The following is a 19333-nucleotide window of genomic DNA, read 5'->3' as shown; positions in this document are numbered from 1 at the left end:
TTAAGTTAGTCTGGTAGTTAGTGTGTCGTGCTTGCGAGAAGGTTTGCCTTGTCAGTGCCTAGAACAAGATGATTTCAGTTGTGTGTCTTTTGTGAACTGGTTATGCTTCTTTTAAGGTGTATGTCTGCAGAATTTAAGTAGTGTGACTGCTTATGGTTGATTTAAGGCGTGTTTTTGCAAAATTTAAGCTTAATCATGTGGTGGTGCCCTGTAAGAAATAATTTTCTAGTCATCTTATTACTGAAAGGACGGTTGCCATCCCATTTGTTCGTAATCTGCCCTCGTATTAAAAGTTTACTGAATTTGTCATGGTGTCAATTGTTATCTGAATTTGTCCGGGTGTTCAAAGATGACTGGATTTTTTTGTGTATCCTAAAATTGTCCTGGTGTCAATTCTTACTGAATGTTTCAGTTAAATCAATCTGTCCTGGTGTTGAGATAGCTGAAATTTGCACTAGTGCCAATTGCTAAGAGAATGGTGTATGCGCCTAGTAGTTCAACATTTTAGTAGGTGCACAACAATATTGGACTGGCCGGTTCACCATGAGCCGTCTAATCAGCTGGCGTGTGAAGACAATATTACAACACAGTGCAACACGCAGGGTTGGATGGGCGGGCTACTTGTCACACTTATCTGCTTGGCGCTACAATTACAGTAAATGTAAAGCGAGATGGCTAGGCCAACTTTTTCAACTGCAGAGTGTGCGTGTTCCTGGTACATGCCTCTTAATTTGTCGTTTTAATAGGTGCTTTGTAAATGTTGGATGGTCTAGCTCTCCATACACCTGACTATGTGGGCCACACTGCCCTTCTCTCACCGTGTAGTCCTATCTCATTATTTATGCGGTTGCGCTCTGCACTCCTCCGAAACCCCTTTCTCATCATCACTTAAGACTCCTCCTTCTCTCCGCCGCTCCCACACCCACCTCCCTCTCGCCGGTGACGGACAAGGCCAAGATCAAAGAAGAAGAAGAGTGGGGGAGTTCTGTCCGAAGCTTCTGAGAAAGGCAGTATGCATGGAGTGACAGATTGGCGGCAGAGATAGCTGGCACTCGGCAGCGAGATGTTCAGTCCAGCAGCAGCAATGTGCCCCATACTGTAAGTAATCCTCCCTGTCATCGTTGCTACAACTGATTTGCATGCTAGGTTTTGTCAAATATCCCGTCCTTGCGTGTATTCAAATAGGTAGAGCAATGATATGGCCATTCCAATCTAGGCTGAAGGATTTGCAAGGTTTTTTATGCAGTTGTTCCTTTGAAAACTGCATGGAATTGGTCACACTAGATTGATTTTAGAAGCTAGGCATCAACAATTGATACAGATTTCCAACCAACGGATCTTCTTACCTTTGGATCGGAACTTTTAGATGCGTCCCCAAGCACATAGAACCGCCAAGTTCTTAGGCATTCCAGTTTTGTGCAGTAGTATTTGAAATCACGCCTATCCCCAACAAGGAACTACCAGAACCATAGAAATTCATGATTACGATTTTGTAATTGGGGTTTTCTAATATGTTAACTTCATACATCGCAAGGCACTGCCTAAAGATTTGATCAAAATCTACTATGTTATATGGCTTGTATACTAACTAATCCCCTTTTCTTGCGGACTACCAAATGAATGCAGGAGGTTAAATGGGAAGTACTGAACCATGGCTTGCCAGCATCGCGTGTTTCAACACTAGCGGAGACGACTGTACAGGGCTCCTTGCTTCCAGCAGAACATGAGAAGAAAAGACAGAGAGATGTTTTGGCTGATTGTAAGAAGCAAGCAAGTACCGCTGCGCCCGCTGGTGTAAGTAACTCGTGTTGCGTTAAGTACAGATGTATTTTTTTTGTCGCTTCAACCTACATTCACAGCGTAACTTCCTCCTTGCAGGATTCATCTATCCATAGCCTTGCACGTTCTCCTGCTGCTCCTGCTACACTATTTCAGCGTTGTGCTTCGGCTTGTCCAGCTTCACCAGAATGCCCAGACCGACCTCACAACAAGCTGGTTAAGAACGAGTTTTTAAACAAGACGGAGCTTGCGAATATTGTCGGGGCACGCAGGAGTGATTACAGGGGCAGGGGTCGTCCAATGAAAACTAAGCATGTTCATGATGTTCATACTCCTAGCCATTTTATGGTTTAGATAGATGTACGTCAGAATCTTCAACTGTTCGTGCTGCCGAAAGGAATTGAGAAATTCTTCAAGGGCATAGTCCCTTGGTGCATACAGTTGTGCACAAGCCCTCATTGCCACTGGAACATAAATTTGAGCCGCTATGAAGAGAAACTGGTCTTCAATGATGTCGAAGCTGGTTGGCGGAAGTGTCACGCCCAATATGCGATACTATCCTAAAGAGACTCGAAGGTCCCACCAAGGATAGAACCGCATATTGAAACGCTTTTGCAAGGTGGATATCATTACATCAACATTACATAATAGATGGGGATTGAGCAGGAGGCTGGCGCTAGGGTTAGCGAGGGAGAGAGGCTGGGCTGGCCTTCGGTCGCGTGGAGGCCCAGCTTGACCTTGGGGCAACTTCATATGGAAGGGAAAGGCCAGGAGGCCTGCTTGGCTGGCCAAAAGAAAGAAAAGGGGTTTCTTTTCCATATTTCAGAAAAAGAAAAGAGCCAAGGGATTATTTGGAGGTTCAAATGCAAGTGTGTCATGGTCAATTCCAAATTAATGGAATATTTACTATAGCTCCCTAATAAAAGTAGGAGACTTTAAATATGTTTTAAAGAGAAATCACCATGTGAATATCCCTCGATTTAAATAGATCAACAATCTATGCAATTTATTTAGGTGAGTTTTAAAAAGGGTTGCATGATGACATGATGCAATGCACATGATGCAAGGATGAATGCAACGAACAAAACAAATCACACGGCGAATCTCGGAATACAAGGAAGGCATCTGGAGCGTCGGTCTCGGGGCGTTACAACACTCCACCACTACAAGAGGATCTCGTCCCGAGATCTAGGATGACGCCGGAGAGAAAATGGAAGAGGAAGAGAGGAAGTAAAACTAAGTTGCTTGTTCGACGAACGAGTGAAACCATGAACCTTGAGAGGTTGAGAAATTTAAAAGAAAGAGTACAACAGAGATGAACAAGATTGCAAACAATCCATTAGAAAAGAGGAACGAGGAACATTACGATAACTTGAAGGTTGCAAAGACATGAATCAAGACTTTAATGGACAGGATAGAATTCAAAACCACTCCGGTTAAAATAAGATGAGAGAGGAAGAATTCGGGCAGCACTCCGGTTGAACATGGAAGGAATAGAACATGAACTTGGCAAAATGAAAGCACTTGGACGAGACTCCGATTAAAAGAGGAATGATAGACACAACACTCCGGTTAAATGGATAAGCAATGAAAAGAACATGGTCCTCACAATTCGAGATGATGAGTGAAGAGAGCAACATCACAATGCCCCCGAAAAAAAGAATAGAAGATAGATCATTGGAAAAAAACAGAATGGAGAAGAAAATGCCAACTTCTGCCACAACTGAGCTTGGAGAGCACCCTCCAAGAAGGTTATAACGGAGTTGTTGGAAAACCAACAACAAAACGAATAAGCTTGTAGTGGGCTTATGGAAAACATCTCGAGACTATGAGGTGACAATCGGCCACTAATGGAAACCGTTGATTTGATTTAGAGCCCCAAAGAGATGAAAAACTTCTTCACCGAGAGGATAGGAGAAAAACTCGGATCATTGATAGCACCATAATTAGCAATATTCCTTAGGGAAGGTTTTAGGTGAAATCTTTACCAAGATAACTCCAATGGAGGTATTAATGGATTTAGAGTACCTCATTCTTGACAACATGTGACTCATGAAACATGAATGGAAATTGTCAAGAATGATATAACGCCATCTCGAAGATAAGGTAGAAGGAATTGCACTTCGAAATGCAAGAAGAAGAAAGCTTGGACTCCACAAAACAAAACATGTGTTTAGCACCATGTTTATTTTAGAGTGTAGCTTGGCGGATCATGACTCCCAGAGAAAAAATTGAAGAACAATTGAAGAATGAAAGGAATCCTTGATGAACCACCATGTAGAGTCTCCATGAAGAACTCCAGTAACAAAAGGATGATAGAAAGGAAGAGAAGTTGAAAGAACAAGGTGAAGCCTTGCAATGATTTAGTTGGCGCTTTGCGACGATATAACCGAGAAAACTTGGAACTCCGGAAAAAGAAAAGATGAAACACTAGAAACGAGAATTACTTCATCATGAACAATCTCCGGAAGAAAAGAATTGAATCACCTCGAGGAAATAAGAATAAGATTTATTGTATGCTTACCCTTCATCAAATTAAATTGATGATAAGCAATGGATTTGGCATACTACTTATTCTCGTAGAAAGGATTAAGAGAGATATAGCGCAAACTTGAGAAGGTATTGATGGAACCACCAGTGGGATTTGGAAACAACGAATGAATTGATATGATAACGAAGGAAGTGAAATCTTGAACGAACCACCGTAAGAATTGAAAATGAAAGTAGCAAAGGCACAATTCACCGGTAAGAATTGGAAAACGAATGAAGATACTTGAGGGGATTTAGATACATGAGAACGAAGAGATCATGAACTGATTAGAGGATATTTGAACGATGCACCGGTAGAATATGGAGAAGGAGAGCTAAAAGCTGAGAATGAATAAACCCGAAATGATGGCCTTCGTAGGAATAAAATGGAAAGAACTCACGAAATGCCCCGGGTGGTAAGAAAAGAATGGTCACAATCAAAAACAATTATGAGGATGGAATGAAGCTAGAACCATGAATCTTCGAGAGAACGGGCAAGATTTAGAGGAAAAACTCTTCTTCGGTCTTCAAAAACCGAGAATGACGAGGAGAAACACCACCCAATTGTTTAGACACTCCGGAACAAAGAAGAATAGAAATGATGAACCAACGATGAAAATATTCTGAAAGCGATCTTGGAGAAGGAATATGACTGATGAAAATTTCATTCTTACGTCAAACTTCGAAAAGAATTTGGGAATGACTCCGGGAAAATTAGAAGAGTCGGGTAAGATCCTGAGAAAAGACCTGTGGGTTATGGGCCCACTAAAGAGAAAACACCGTTGAACAATTTTAAAGAGAGGTTGCACCGATTGAATTAAATGGCTTGAAAGAGATAACCACCTCGAAATATCTTGAACGGATTGAGAATGAAAACACAAGCCTTGTGAGATATCTTCAGCACTCCAGAACAAATGAATAGGAAGAAGTGAATGATTAAGAGGTGCATCGGCATGAGAAAGCATTAGAAACGAGGAAAGGAATATGATCAACACTGAAAGCTTGAATTGGATCCACCGGAGAAGACAAAAGAACGAAGGATGATGAACTTGAAGCTCGTGAGCATCTTCATGAGGGATCACCGGATCAGAACATTGATTGAAAAGAGTGAAGTGATTTCACATGAATAAATGGATACTTTATTAAAATAAATGAGTCCTTGAAGAAAAGGGTGGGAGGGTTGGGAAAAACAAAGACAACTTGGGGATGGATGAAACAAACAATGTTGGGAAACTGAGAGATGATCTTGCGAATGTTGAAATGATCGAATCCCTTGAAGAGAAGCACGCCGGTTGGAAAGAATTGGGATGACAATCTCGATGATCAAGAAGGATTACCACTCTCATAGAAATATGAGAACACCGCTTAGGAAAGGTATGGAATCAACACTTGACATTGAAGCAACTCAAATACCACAACTCAAAACAAAACAAAGGATTGGCTTGCAGAAATAAGCCGGAACAAATACATATGATAGAGATTTACCCTATCCCATATCATGCATTTATCAAAAAGATATTCTAGGAGCTACTTGAATTCCCACCTATAAACTGCCGAAACTTTCTGGTTATGCAATCTGGTGTTGGGGATACAGGGGAAGCAATATATCTCACCCAAACTAACAATCCCTACATCCAGCTGTATCCATCCGTCAACACATAACCAAGAAAACTCCGGAAATCGTGTACCTCAACCTTCGAAAAGCATCCGATATACGAGCTATGGCAATACTCCCGAACTCCACAGTATTGGGTGGCGTCGAGGTTATGTCACCAACAACTGCATAAAAGAGATTTTCGATGTCGGCAAAACTCAGGTATTCCAGAACTACAACGATAAAATTGTGACGACAACACCTCGGAGCTCAACTCCCTGGGTCACTGCCACATAAAAGACAGGAGGCACCAAGAACAATGTTCTCGTCACAAAACCATCGGAACGATTCCAAGATACCCGCGTGATCCTAAACATTTTTTTAGTGAAATTTGAGGAGAGGAAAGTCAAAACATCTACGTCAGGAGACCTCACCAGAGCGACGAAGGGGGTGGGGAGTAAAAAGAATCCTACTCTCCAATATATATAATCCTAAGACTCAAAATAGTTTTCTTCTAGACTCAACAACGACCAACAATCAAGGGGGCTCCTATGGTCGGTCGAGGCTCTGATACCAACTTGTCACGCCCAATATGCGATACTATCCTAAAGAGACTCGAAGGTCCCACCAAGGATAGAACCACATATTGAAGCGCTTTTGCAAGGTGGATATCATTACATCAACATTACATAATAGATGGGGATCGAGCAGGAGGCTCTCCCCTGGCGCTAGGGTTAGCGAGGGAGAGAGGCTGGGCTGGCCTTTGGTCGCCTGGAGGCCCAGCGACCTTGGGGCAACTTCGGATGGAAGGGAAAGGCCAGGAGGCCTGCTTGGCTGGCCAAAAGAAAGAAAAGGGGTTTCTTTTCCATATTTCAGAAAAAGAAAAGAGCCAAGGGATTATTTGGAGGTTCAAATGCAAGTGTGTCATGGTCAATTCCAAATTAATGGAATATTTACTATAGCTCCCTAATAAAAGTAGGAGACTTTAAATATGTTTTAAAGAGAAATCACCATGTGAATATCCCTCGATTTAAATAGATCAACGATCTATGCAATTTATTAAGGTGAGTTTTAAAAAGGGTTGCATGATGAGATGATGCAATGCACATGATGCAAGGATGAATGCAACGAACAAAACAAATCACACGACGAATCTCGGAATACAAGGAAGGCATCTGGAGCGTCGGTCTCGGGGCGTTATAGGAAGTTTGCAGATCACCATGATCTCAGGGATGGTGACATCCTAACCTTCACCGTGGTTGATGCGCACAAGTTGGATGTGAAGATCTACAATGCAACTGACTTGATGCAGAAGAAGAACAAGTGCCGTGAGCATGAACATTTCGCCTGGTCTCGTACATGATGGAAGCGAACTGTGATGTACTTAGTGATTACATGATCTTTTGCATTGACCACCTGTAGTGATTCAGTGATCTTTAGAACTATGTTGGTCGGTTACCTTACCTTTTGGTTGTAAGAGGAAGATATCTCCTGTTTGTCATCGAACATGCATTTGAAAGTGTGTTATATCGACTAGAGGGGGGGGGGGTGAATAGGCGATTTTTATGAATTCTTCACTAAGGAATTTCCTGGTGAGGAAATTCCTTAGCAAAGAACTACTTGCAGCGGAATAAGTACTCAAAAGTAAACATAATAGAACACAAGATGCATAGTCATCATGATGAAATGAAGACAAGCACAGAGTACAGAAAGCATAAACACAGGATAACACAGGATGAAGACGGACAGACTGAAGAAATTGAACTGATGAAATTGAGAAAGTCTTCAGTCAAAGTCTTCAAACAGATATGAACAAGCACACAACAACTGAAATGAGGAAATGAAAGAGTTGAGGAAATATGATGAGGACATCAATACCATTGTTACACCCACAGCCCCTACTGCTAGATATATGGGACCAATTACTAGAGCTCGCGCACGCCAATTAAATTATCAGGTACTTCCGTTTCTTGGTAATGATTCTAATGTTCATGAGAATATGATGCTGCCTAAATTGGATACATTTGTTTTGCTTACAAATGAAGGGCCCAGCTTGGAGAAGGATGAACATTGGAGCAAGAACAAGCATGGAGATGATGCCATGCGCAAGGGGAACAAGAACGGAGTTACAAGTGATGATTTCAGGACTTTGAATCCACCATAATGGGTGCATGAAGCCTTGGACGAAATATACAAGATGCCACTTCATAAATTTTGTCCCGAGGCTATTCTAGGTGCTGCGTCACCTTATTATTGGGCCAGGCCCTTGTAATTTCGAAATACATAAGTATAGGCTATTTTTAGAGTCCGTATGTGTGGGGAAACAAGAGATAGGGTTGATTTCGGACCCCTCCACCAAGGGCCACGAAATTCCCCCCTCTTCCTCCATATATACAGCCCTTAGGGCACCGTTTAGACTTTGGGTTTTGTTTAGATTAAAGTTCACCATAGCTGCAACTTCGCGTACTTCGTTTGTGTTCAACGACCAGACAAAGGCGTCACAGAACCCCACCTTGATCAATAAAGCTTTCATCTTATATTCGCAATATCCAGATTGGAATCTCAGTTTCTTGCTTGTTCTTCGTTTGCTCGCAGGAAACAGACCCTCGTGGTCAGGTTGATCGTGCTCCGGCGTGGTCAATAACCTCTCGGAGTTGGTTTAGCGATTGCTAAGGCGCGACGTCCTCGCACGTTCGTAGTCGGATCGTCGAAGTCGACTTCCACCAAAGCGATATCCATCATCTCATCGAAAGACGGGACACCTTTGCCTCTATCAAGTGGTATCAGATTTCCAGGTTGCTCGGTGAGATTTTACAGTTTTTCATAGTTTAGATCGAGTCTGTTCTTCATACCTATAGTCCACGAAAAAGCCACAAAAAAATTAGGGTTAGTTCATCCTATCCGAACCTGTCTGAGCCTTTGCATAATCCTTTCTGTATTTGCGTTGTTGAATTTGCGGTTGCATCATCGTGTCTAGTTGCTGGTCTTAGAGTCTAGTCTTTTAGAGTTTCGAGTTCTGGTCATAAGTTGTCACGCCGCCGCCGTACCATCATCATCGCCCCTGCCATCTACCACCACCGCTTCGAATCCGTATCCATATACCACCACCGCTGCCATATATCACCACCGCTGCCATCTACCACCATATATCCACCACCAAACCGAGTTCCTTGCATATTAGGTTTGTTTTCGGGATCTATCTAGTTTCCGATTCGTGTTTCCTTGCCGGAGTAGGTTTAAAAAAAAAAAGAGTCCGGAAACCACCCTCCGTTTAGGCCCAAAATTTTCCGAAAATGCACTTGTCGAAAAATTTTCTGGCTATCCTATTTTTAGGTGTTTCTAAGCGTATTGAGACAATCGCCGTTATAGAAAGTTTTTTTTGACCCGTTTCCAGTTTTTGTGTCCGGGCAGTCGAAAAAAAATTGGTCAAAAGAAATTTCGTGCCCATCCTGTCAGTTTGACCTGGGAAGAGTTTTGAGACACTCGCCATTATAGTGATTTTTCGCAAAAAAAAAGCAAAAAAAAGCAGCGAAAAAAAAAATCCAGAGTGTGCTTTTCCCTTGTTTACGTGCAGCGCCGTGATTTTGTTAGTGTTCTAGGCTCGCGTCTCTAGTACAGTCTAGCCTAGGACCAGCACAGTACCGTCGTTGAGCGTTTATTCAACTTTGCATCTCTGAATTGATTATTGCTGACCTTTTTTTTGCTACCATATTATAAGCCTTCCCAGCTCCACATACATCTACGTCGTGCATTTGACTCTCCCTGGTAATCGCTATATCCAAGCTTTGAGAGTTTTGACTACAATGGTTGCTGATCACCACCTGCTGCTGGGTAAGAACTGGTAAGAATTTGAGATTTGCTTGACGGGTTTGTGATACACCACCACCACTTCTTAGTAGTCTGTAGGATCATATTCTTGTGTGTTTCTATTTGCTGCTAACCATGGTAGGATCACAAGCCGATGAGACTGATTGGGAGAACCTGACGAACAAATAGCTACATGATAAATTTCAGCAAATGATGAGTGGACAGGTGCAAGATGTGCTAAACAGATTTGACGAGGCCATGGAGAAGATATATGGCATTGAGAAGACGTTCGAAACAAAGCTTGATAGCAAGTTTAATGAATTGCTCGCGCGTTTTCCACCACCACCGCCGGCTGCACCTATCGCACCTCTGCAACAACAACAACAACGCCTCCTTCCGAATCAGTATGGACGAGCGAAGCGTGTTCCTATTGAGGATGGCCAAACTTCTGGTGCTGCTATTCCTGTTGTTGATGCTTCTTTGGCTCGTGCTACTGCTGCTGCTGGTACCCAGGAGGATGATGAGTATGCGGGCGATTATGAGGATGAGGTTGATCAAAATCCGAACTACGTGCAGCCACCAACACCACCACCAGCAGGTCAACCTCAGGTATATATTCGTAATGGTAGGCCTGCACCACCACCTCAGGTACGAGATGATGTCCATATTCCTAAACTGAAATTGAATATTCCACCATTTGAAGGTAGATATGTTCCTGATATATATCTTACTTGGGAGTTAGAAACTGAACAATGATTTACATGTTTACAATATCCTGAGGAGAGACGGGTTGCTGCTGCTGTTTGTGCTTTCACTAGTTTTGCATGTGTATGGTGGTCTGAACATTGTAGATTATATCCTATTCCAGCTACTTGGGCTGCTTTGAAAACTGCTATGCGTACGCGTTGGGTTCCACCATATTATCAACGTGAATTGCTTCAAAAATTGCAGCGTTTAAGACAAGGAAAAAATTCTGTAGAAGAATATTATCAGGAATTACAAACTGGCATGATTAGATGTGGTATTGTTAAGGAGAATGAAGCTATGCTTGCACGTTTTCTGGGTGGATTAAATAGAGAGATTCAGACCATTCTAGACTATAAGGAGTATACTAATATCACTCGTTTATTCCATCTTGCTTGTAAAGCTGAACGTGAAGTGCAGGATCGACAAGCATTGGCGCGAACTAACTTTTCTGCAGGCCGACCTTCATCATGGACACCGCGTGCATCTTCTACTTCAACTGCACCAGCACCTCAATCAGGTGCCTCCTCCAGTCGTGATACAAGAAAACAGGCACAACCACCATTATCTGCCAAGAGCGCACCTGCCGGGCCTGCACAGAGTTCTTCTTCCATGGCATCAACAGGGCACACAAGTGATATTATTTGTCGTCGTTGTAAGGGAGGAGGTCATTATGCGAGAGAATGCAAATCTCAGCGTGTGATGATTGCTAATGCGGATGGTGGATATGAGTCCGCTAGTGACTATGATGAGGAGACTTTGGCTCTTATTACACGTGAAGAACATGGTGGAGATGATTCTGATCATGAGACACAATACATGGCTCCTGAAGACGCTGACAGGTATGAATGTTTAGTTGCTCAACGTGTTTTGAGTGTGCAGGTCACACAAGCTGAGCAAAATCATAGGCAGAATTTGTTCCATACCAAGGGAGTTGTGAAGGAACGTTCTGTGCGCGTCATCATAGACGGAGGGAGCTGCAACAACTTGGCTAGCATGGAGATGGTGGAGAAGCTTTCTCTCACCACAAGACCACATCCACATCCTTACTACATCCAATGGTTCAACAACAGCGGCAAGGTTAAGGTAACACGTACTGTTCGTGTGCATTTTAGTATCTCTACATATGCTGATTATGTTGATTGTGATGTGGTACCTATGCAAGCATGTTCCTTATTACTTGGTAGACCATGGAAATTTGATAAAAATTCTGTACACCATGGTAGAAACAATCAGTATACTCTTGTTCATAAGGATAAAAATATTACTTTGCTTCCTATGACTCCTGATTCCATTTTGAAAGATGATATTAGTAGAGCTAATAAAGCAAAACAGGAGAAGAATAAGAGTGAAAATCAGATTGTGGCAAAAGAATTTGAGCAACAAATGAAGCCTAATAATAAACCATCTAGTGTTGCTTCTGAAATTAAATTGAAAAGTGCATGTTTATTTGCCACCAAATCTGATATTGATGAGCTAGATTTCAGCAAATCTGTTTGCTATGATTTTGTGTGCAAAGAGGCATTATTTTCATTCGAGGACGTGCCTTCCTCTTTGCCTCCTGCTGTCACTAACATTTTGCAGGAGTTCTCTGATGTTTTTCCACAAGACGTGCCACCGGGATTACCACCTATTCGAGGGATTGAACATCAAATTGACTTAATTCCCGGTGCATCGCTACCCAACCGTGCACCATACCGTACCAATCCAGAGGAGACGAAGGAGATTATGCGTCAAGTACAAGAGCTTCTCGACAAAGGTTATATACGCGAATCCCTTAGTCCTTGTGCCGTTCCTATTATTTTAGTGCCGAAAAAGGATGGTACATCGCGTATGTGTGTTGATTGTAGAGGCATTAATAATATTACTATTCGTTATCGCCATCCTATTCCTAGGCTAGATGATATGCTTGATGAATTGAGTAGCTCTACAATATTCTCCAAAGTTGATTTGCGTAGTGGATACCATCAAATTCATATGAAACTGGGGGATGAATGGAAAACTACATTTAAAACTAAGTTTGGATTATATGAGTGGTTAGTCATGCCTTTTGGGTTAACTAATGCACCTAGTACTTTCATGAGATTAATGAACGAAGTTTTACGTGCTTTCATTGGACGATTTGTGGTAGTTTACTTTGATGACATATTGATTTATAGCAGAACTTTGGAGGAACATTTGGAACATTTACGTGCTGTTTTTATTGCTCTACGTGATGCACGTTTGTTTGGTAACCTTGGGAAGTGCACCTTTTGCACCGACCGAGTATCTTTTCTTGGCTATGTTGTTAATCCACAGGGAATTCAAATTGACAAAGCCAAGATTGAAGCTATTGAGAGTTGGCCGCAGCCCAAAACGGTCACACAAGTGAGGAGTTTTCTTGGCCTCGCTGGATTCTATAGGCGTTTTGTGAGAGATTTCAGCACCATTGCTGCACCTCTCAACGAGCTTACAAAGAAGGATGTGCCTTTTGTTTGGGGTACCGCACAGGAAGAAGCCTTCACGTTATTGAAAGATAAGTTGACACATGCTCCTTTACTCCAACTTCCTGATTTTAATAAGACTTTTGAGCTTGAATGTGATGCTAGTGGAATTGGATTAGGAGGTGTGTTATTACAAGATGGCAAACCTATTGCATACTTTTCTGAAAAATTGAGTGGGCCTAGTCTGAATTATTCTACTTATGATAAAGAATTATATGCTCTTGTTCAGACTTTAGAAACATGGCAACATTATTTATGGCCCAAAGAATTTGTTATACATTCTGATCATGAATCTTTGAAACATATTAAAAGTCAAGCTAAACTGAATCGTAGACATGCTAAATGGGTTGAATTCATTGAGACTTTCCCTTATGTCATTAAACACAAGAAGGGTAAAGAAAATGTTATTGCTGATGCATTGTCTCGTCGCTATACTATGCTTTCACAACTTGACTTCAAAATATTTGGTTTGGAGACCATCAAAGATCAATATGTGCATGATGCTGATTTTAAAGATGTATTGCAGAATTGTAAAGAAGGAAGAACATGGAACAAGTTCATCGTTAACGATGGATTTGTGTTTCGTGCTAACAAGCTATGCATTCCAGCTAGCTCCGTTCGTCTTTTGTTGTTGTAGGAGGCGCATGGAGGAGGATTAATGGGACACCTTGGCGTGAAGAAGACGGAGGACATACTTGCTACACATTTCTTTTGGCCAAAGATGAGACGGTATGTTGAGCGTTTTATTGCTCGCTGCACTACATGTCAAAAAGCTAAGTCACGACTCCATCCTTATGGTTTATATATGCCTTTGCCTGTACCTAGTGTTCCTTGGGAGGATATATCTATGGACTTTGTTTTAGGTCTACCTTGAACAAAGAAGGGGAGGGATAGCATATTTGTTGTCGTGGATAGATTCTAAAAAATGGCACACTTTATACCATGTCATAAAAGCGATGATGCTGTTAATGTTGCTGATTTGTTCTTTCGTGAAATTATTCGCTTGCATGGTGTGCCAAATACTATTGTTTCAGATCGTGATACTAAATTTCTTAGCCACTTTTGGAGATGTTTATGGGCTAAGTTGGGGACTAAACTGCTTTTTAGTACTACTTGTCACCCCCAAACTGATGGACAAACTGAAGTAGTCAATAGAACGTTGTCTACTATGCTTAGGGCTGTTTTGAAGAATAATAAGAAAATGTGGGAGGAATGCTTGCCTCATATTGAATTTGCTTATAATCGTTCATTGCATTCTACTACTAAGATGTGCCCTTTTGAAGTTGTGTATGGTTTCCTACCTCGTGCACCTATTGATTTGTTGCCTCTTCCATCTTCGGAGAAGGTTAATTTTGATGCTAAACAACATGCTGAATTGATTTTAAAAATGCATGAGTTAACTAAGGAAAACATTGAGCGTATGAATGCCAAACATAAACTTGCTGGAGATAAGGGTAGAAAACATGTTGTATTTGCACCTGGAGATCTTGTTTGGTTACATTTGCGTAAGGATAGATTTCCTGATTTGCGCAAATCAAAGCTAATGCCACGTGCTGATGGTCCCTTTAAGGTGTTAGAGAAAATAAATGATAATGCATATAAACTTGAGCTGCCTGCAGATTTTGGGGTTAGTCCCACTTTTAACATTGCAGATTTGAAGCCTTATTTGGGTGAGGAAGATGAGTTTCCGTCGAGGACGACTTCATTTCAAGAAGGGGAGGATGATGAGGACATCAATACCATTGTTACACCCACAGCCCCTACTGCTACATATACGGGACCAATTACTAGAGCTCGCACACGCCAATTAAATTATCAGGTACTTTCGTTTCTTGGTAATGATTCTAATGTTCATGAGAATATGATGCTGCCTAAATTGGATACGTTTGTTTTTTTACAAATGAAGGGCCTAGCTTGGAGAAGGATGAACACTGGAGCAAGAACAAGCATGGACATGATGCCATGCGCAAGGGGAACAAGAACGGAGTTACAAGTGATGATTTCAGGACTTTGAAGCCACCATAATGGGTGCATGAAGCCTTGGACGAAATATACAAGATGCCACTTCATAAATTTCGTCCCTAGGCTATTCTAGGTGCTGCATCACCTTATTATTGGGCCAGGCCCTTGTAATTTCGAAATACATAAGTATAGGCTATTTTTAGAGTCCGTATGTGTGGGGAAACAAGAGATAGGGTTGATTTCGGACCCCTCCACCAAGGGCCACGAAATTCCCCCCTCTTCCTCCATATATACAGCCCTTAGGGCACCGTTTAGACTTTGGGTTTTGTTTAGATTAAAGTTCGCCATAGCTGCAACTTCGCGTACTTCGTTTGTGTTCAACGACCACACAAAGGCGTCACAGAACCCCATCTTGATCAATAAAGCTTTCATCTTATATTCGCAATATCCATATTGCAATCTCGGTTTTTGCTTGTTCTTCGTTTGCTCGCAGGAAACAGACCCTCATGGTCAGGTTGATCGTGCTCCGGCGTGGTCAATAACCTCTCGGAGTTGGTTTAGCGATTGCTAAGGCGCGACGTCCTCGCACGTTCGTAGTCGGATCGTCAAAGTCGACTTCCACCAAAGCGATATCCATCATCTCATCGAAAGACGGGACACCTTTGCCTCTATCAAAATAGAACCAGTAAGCTTGGGGAAGACAATGTTTTGGTAGACCAGTTCGAACTGCTGTCTCAGTTGTACGTCTGGTTGGAGTGGCTAGGTATTTAAACCCGAGGACACACAGTCCCGGATACACAATACTCACCGTATTCTCCTTGAGCTAGGGTCACAGAGACCTCGCCCAAAGTCTTCAGGTGATTTCCAAATCTTCACAGACTCGGTCACTCGACGATCCACAATTCCTCTTGGATACTCTAGACCATGACGCCTAACCGTCTGGAAGAAGCACATTCTTCAAAGTTAACAAGCGTCGGATCCACGCGGGGTCAATCTCTTTAGTGATGCTCAATCACTTTGGGTTTGAAGGTGTTTGGGTTTGGGTTTTCCTCACTTGATGATTTTTGCTCAAAGTTCTCGAAGGATGGGATGCTCTCAAATGACAAGTGTCAGTTTCTCTCGGAGCAGCCAACCAGCTAGTGGTTGTAGGGGGTGGCTATTTATAGCCTAGGGAGCAGCCCGACATGATAAGACATAAATGCCCTTCAATGATATGACCGTTAGGTGGGTAGATATTTTGGGACAGCTGGCGCATAGCACAACAACGGTCGGAATTTTGACTCTCAAATTCCTCAGGGCTATCATGTTCCTCACTGTGTAGGCAATCCACACTGGTGAATTCCTAACTCCTCAGTCAGAACAAATTCCTCAGCGACCAGAAGAACTTCGTCTCTGTCACTGAAGAAATTGACTGAACTGTATGAGATTTCCAATGGCTTCACTCGAAGGGATTGGTAGGTGTAGGATTTTAAGTTGAGCATCACATGGAAAATTTTCCTTTGTATTTCCTCGACCCCCTTTAACAGTACGGTGTTTCCTATAACTCAAGAAAGAGAAAATGAAACTACGAAAACAAAAGTCTTCACGCTTCATGTTCCTCGAATGAATTCCAAGTCTTCAAGGTCACACCAATTTCTTCACTTTCAAAGTCTTTAGAAAGTCTTTAGAAATCCAAAGTCTTCAGTCGAAGAGATTCATTTTTAGGGGCCAACTTTCTCTATAAATATCAAACTCCTCATAGACTTATAGACCTGTGTACACTCACAAACGCATCAGTCCCTTAACCTATAAGTCTTAAATACACCAAAATCACTAAGGGGCACTAGATGCACTTACAGCATTGTTCCCTCGTGGAACCACAAGCCTTCTAGTGAGTTGCTCTGGTTTTGTGAGGGGTGTGTGTCCAAACTTTCATCAAACATGCCAATTTTTTTTACCATAACAACTTGGTGGCATGACATGACATCAAGCACGGTTTCATGTGTTTCTAATCATTTTTTTATTTTTTGGAATTTAAATGCCATGGCACTCCATGCATGTGTCTAGGCCGTGACACCAATATGTTTGAAAATCCCTTCCAATTTACTGCACATGGAATTAACTCGCACACAAGTACGCAAATATGATTTTGGAAACCGTTAGGGTTAGTCGTTGCATGTAGATGTAGTTCAAATTTGAATTATGGTCATTAAATGGCTAGAAAATCACTTAGATGTCTTTAAAAGGTCAAATGACACATAGAGTTTTCCAAATTTTGACATCACAGTTGTGTTAGTGCACGTTAAATGTAGAAAAAAAATTGAAGGCCATAGGAGGAAGCTATCTTCCATTCGTCATCAAACATGCATTGTTCCCTCTCGGAACAACGAGCCTTCTTGCTCCGGTTTGTGAGGGGTGTGTGTGTCAAAACTTTTGTCATACATGCCCAAAAAATTTACCACATCGCCTTGGTGGCATGACATTACATCAAGCAAGGTTTCATGTGTTTCTGATTTTTTTTATTTTTTGGAATTTAAATGCCATGACACTCCATGCATGTGTCATAACCATGAGACCAATATGTTTGATAATTCCTTCCAATTTACTGCACATGGAATTAACTCGCACACAAGTATACAAATATGATTTTTCAAACCATTATGGTTTGCTGTTGCATGTAGATGTAGTTAAAATTTGAATTACGGTCATTAAATGGCTATAGAATCACTTAAAATGTCTTAAAAGGTCAAATGACCCCTGAAATTTTCCAAATTTTGACACGACAGTTGTATTAGTACTGCAAATTTTCTCGTACATTTAAAACACCATCCGTTGCCACTTTACTCCAAATTCGTCTTTCACAGCTAATAAAAAATATTAACAACATCACACATAGTTTTTTTTGTAGGAACCGTTTGCGATGAAAATTCGTGGTTCTATTTAAGTCTTCCTCCTTAAGCTTCGCCGGCTCGTGTGTTCCAGTGCCGGCAACCCCCGAATCCACGAATCCCGATCCCCATTCCCGCAACCCCTTCTTGCAAAGATGATGACGTGTAAACGCTTCGTGAGGGCCCGAACGATGGCCACGTCCTCCCCGAGCGCCGCCCCCGAGAGAGCGACCGCCTACGCCGAGAGTGCTGCCGCATCCGCATTGAGCATGGCCGCATCTGCCGAGAGGGCGTCTGCGGCAGCCGACATGGTAGATACAACAGTCAAGACGGCAGCATCAGCTGCTGTGATGACACCTTGATCTCCATCGTAGCATCGTTGTCGTCTCGCCAACTATTGCTTCTACGACTATCGCTACCGCTTAGTGATAAAGTAAAACAATTACATGGCAATTGCATTGCATACAATAAAGCGACAACCATATGGCTCCTGCCAGTTGCCGATAACTCTATTAAAAACATGATCATCTTGTACAACAATTTATATCACATCATGTCTTGACCAGATCACATCTCAGCAAGCCCTGCAAAAACAAGTTAGACGTCCTCTACTTTGTTGTTGCAAATTTTACGTGGCTGCTATGGGCTTCTAGCAAGAACCGTTCTTACCTATGCATCAAAACCACAACGATTTTTCGTCAAGTGTGCTGTTTTAACCTTCAACAAGGACCGGCCATAGTCAAACTCAATTCAACTAAAGTTGGAGAAACAGACACCCGCCAACCACCTATGTGCAAAAGTACGTCGGTAGAACCAGTCTCATGAACGCGGTCATGTAATGTCAGTCCGGGCCACTTCATCTAACAATACCGCCGAATCAATGTAAGACGTTGGTGGCAAGCAGTATGACAATTATCGCCCACAACTCTTTGTGTTCTACTCATGCACAAAACATCTACGCATAGACCTGGCTCAGATGCCACTGTTGGGGAACGTAGTATTTCAAAAAAAATCCTATGATCATGCAAGATCTATCTAGGAGATGCATAGCAACGAGAGGGGAGAGTGTGTCCACGTACCCTCATAGACCGAAAGCGGAAGCGTTTAGTAACGCGGTTGATGTAGTCGAATGTCTTCGCGATCCAACTGATCCAAGTACCGAACGTATGGCACCTCCGCGTTCAGCACATGTTCAGCTCGAGGACGTCCCTCGTGCTCTTGATCCAGTTGAGGTCGAGGGTGAGTTCCGTCAGCATGACGACATGGCGATGGTGATGATGATTTTACTGGCACAGAGCTTCACCTAAGCACTACGACGATATGACCGAGGTGTGTAATTGTGGAGGGGGGCACCGCACACAGCTAAGGCAAAACTTGGTGTGTTTTAGGGTGCCCCTACCCCGTATATAAAGGACGAGGGAGAAGGAGTCCGGCCCTAGAATGGGCGCGCCAAGGGGGGGGAGTCCTACTTGGACTCACGGTCCAAGTACGATTCGCCCCCCTGTTTCCTATTCCAACTAGGAGAAGGAGGGAAAGGGGAAGATGGGAGAAGGAAGGAGGGGGGCGCC

General features: G+C 42.4%; 1 long non-coding RNA gene across 1 annotated transcript; it reads left to right on the top strand.

The window, feature by feature from the left end:
• Positions 1-860: 860 nt before the first annotated feature.
• Positions 861-2288, top strand: LOC123041370 (uncharacterized). Its single transcript, XR_006418486.1, has 3 exons — positions 861-1098; positions 1627-1794; positions 1879-2288. It is a non-coding gene; the product is annotated as an uncharacterized lncRNA (long non-coding RNA).
• Positions 2289-19333: the final 17045 nt, after the last annotated feature.

This window comes from Triticum aestivum, chromosome 2B (genome assembly GCF_018294505.1).
Source record: "Triticum aestivum cultivar Chinese Spring chromosome 2B, IWGSC CS RefSeq v2.1, whole genome shotgun sequence".
Lineage (NCBI taxonomy): Eukaryota > Viridiplantae > Streptophyta > Magnoliopsida > Poales > Poaceae > Triticum > Triticum aestivum.
Note: the sequence above shows the minus strand (reverse complement) of the source record. Positions and strands in the feature narration are given on the sequence as shown.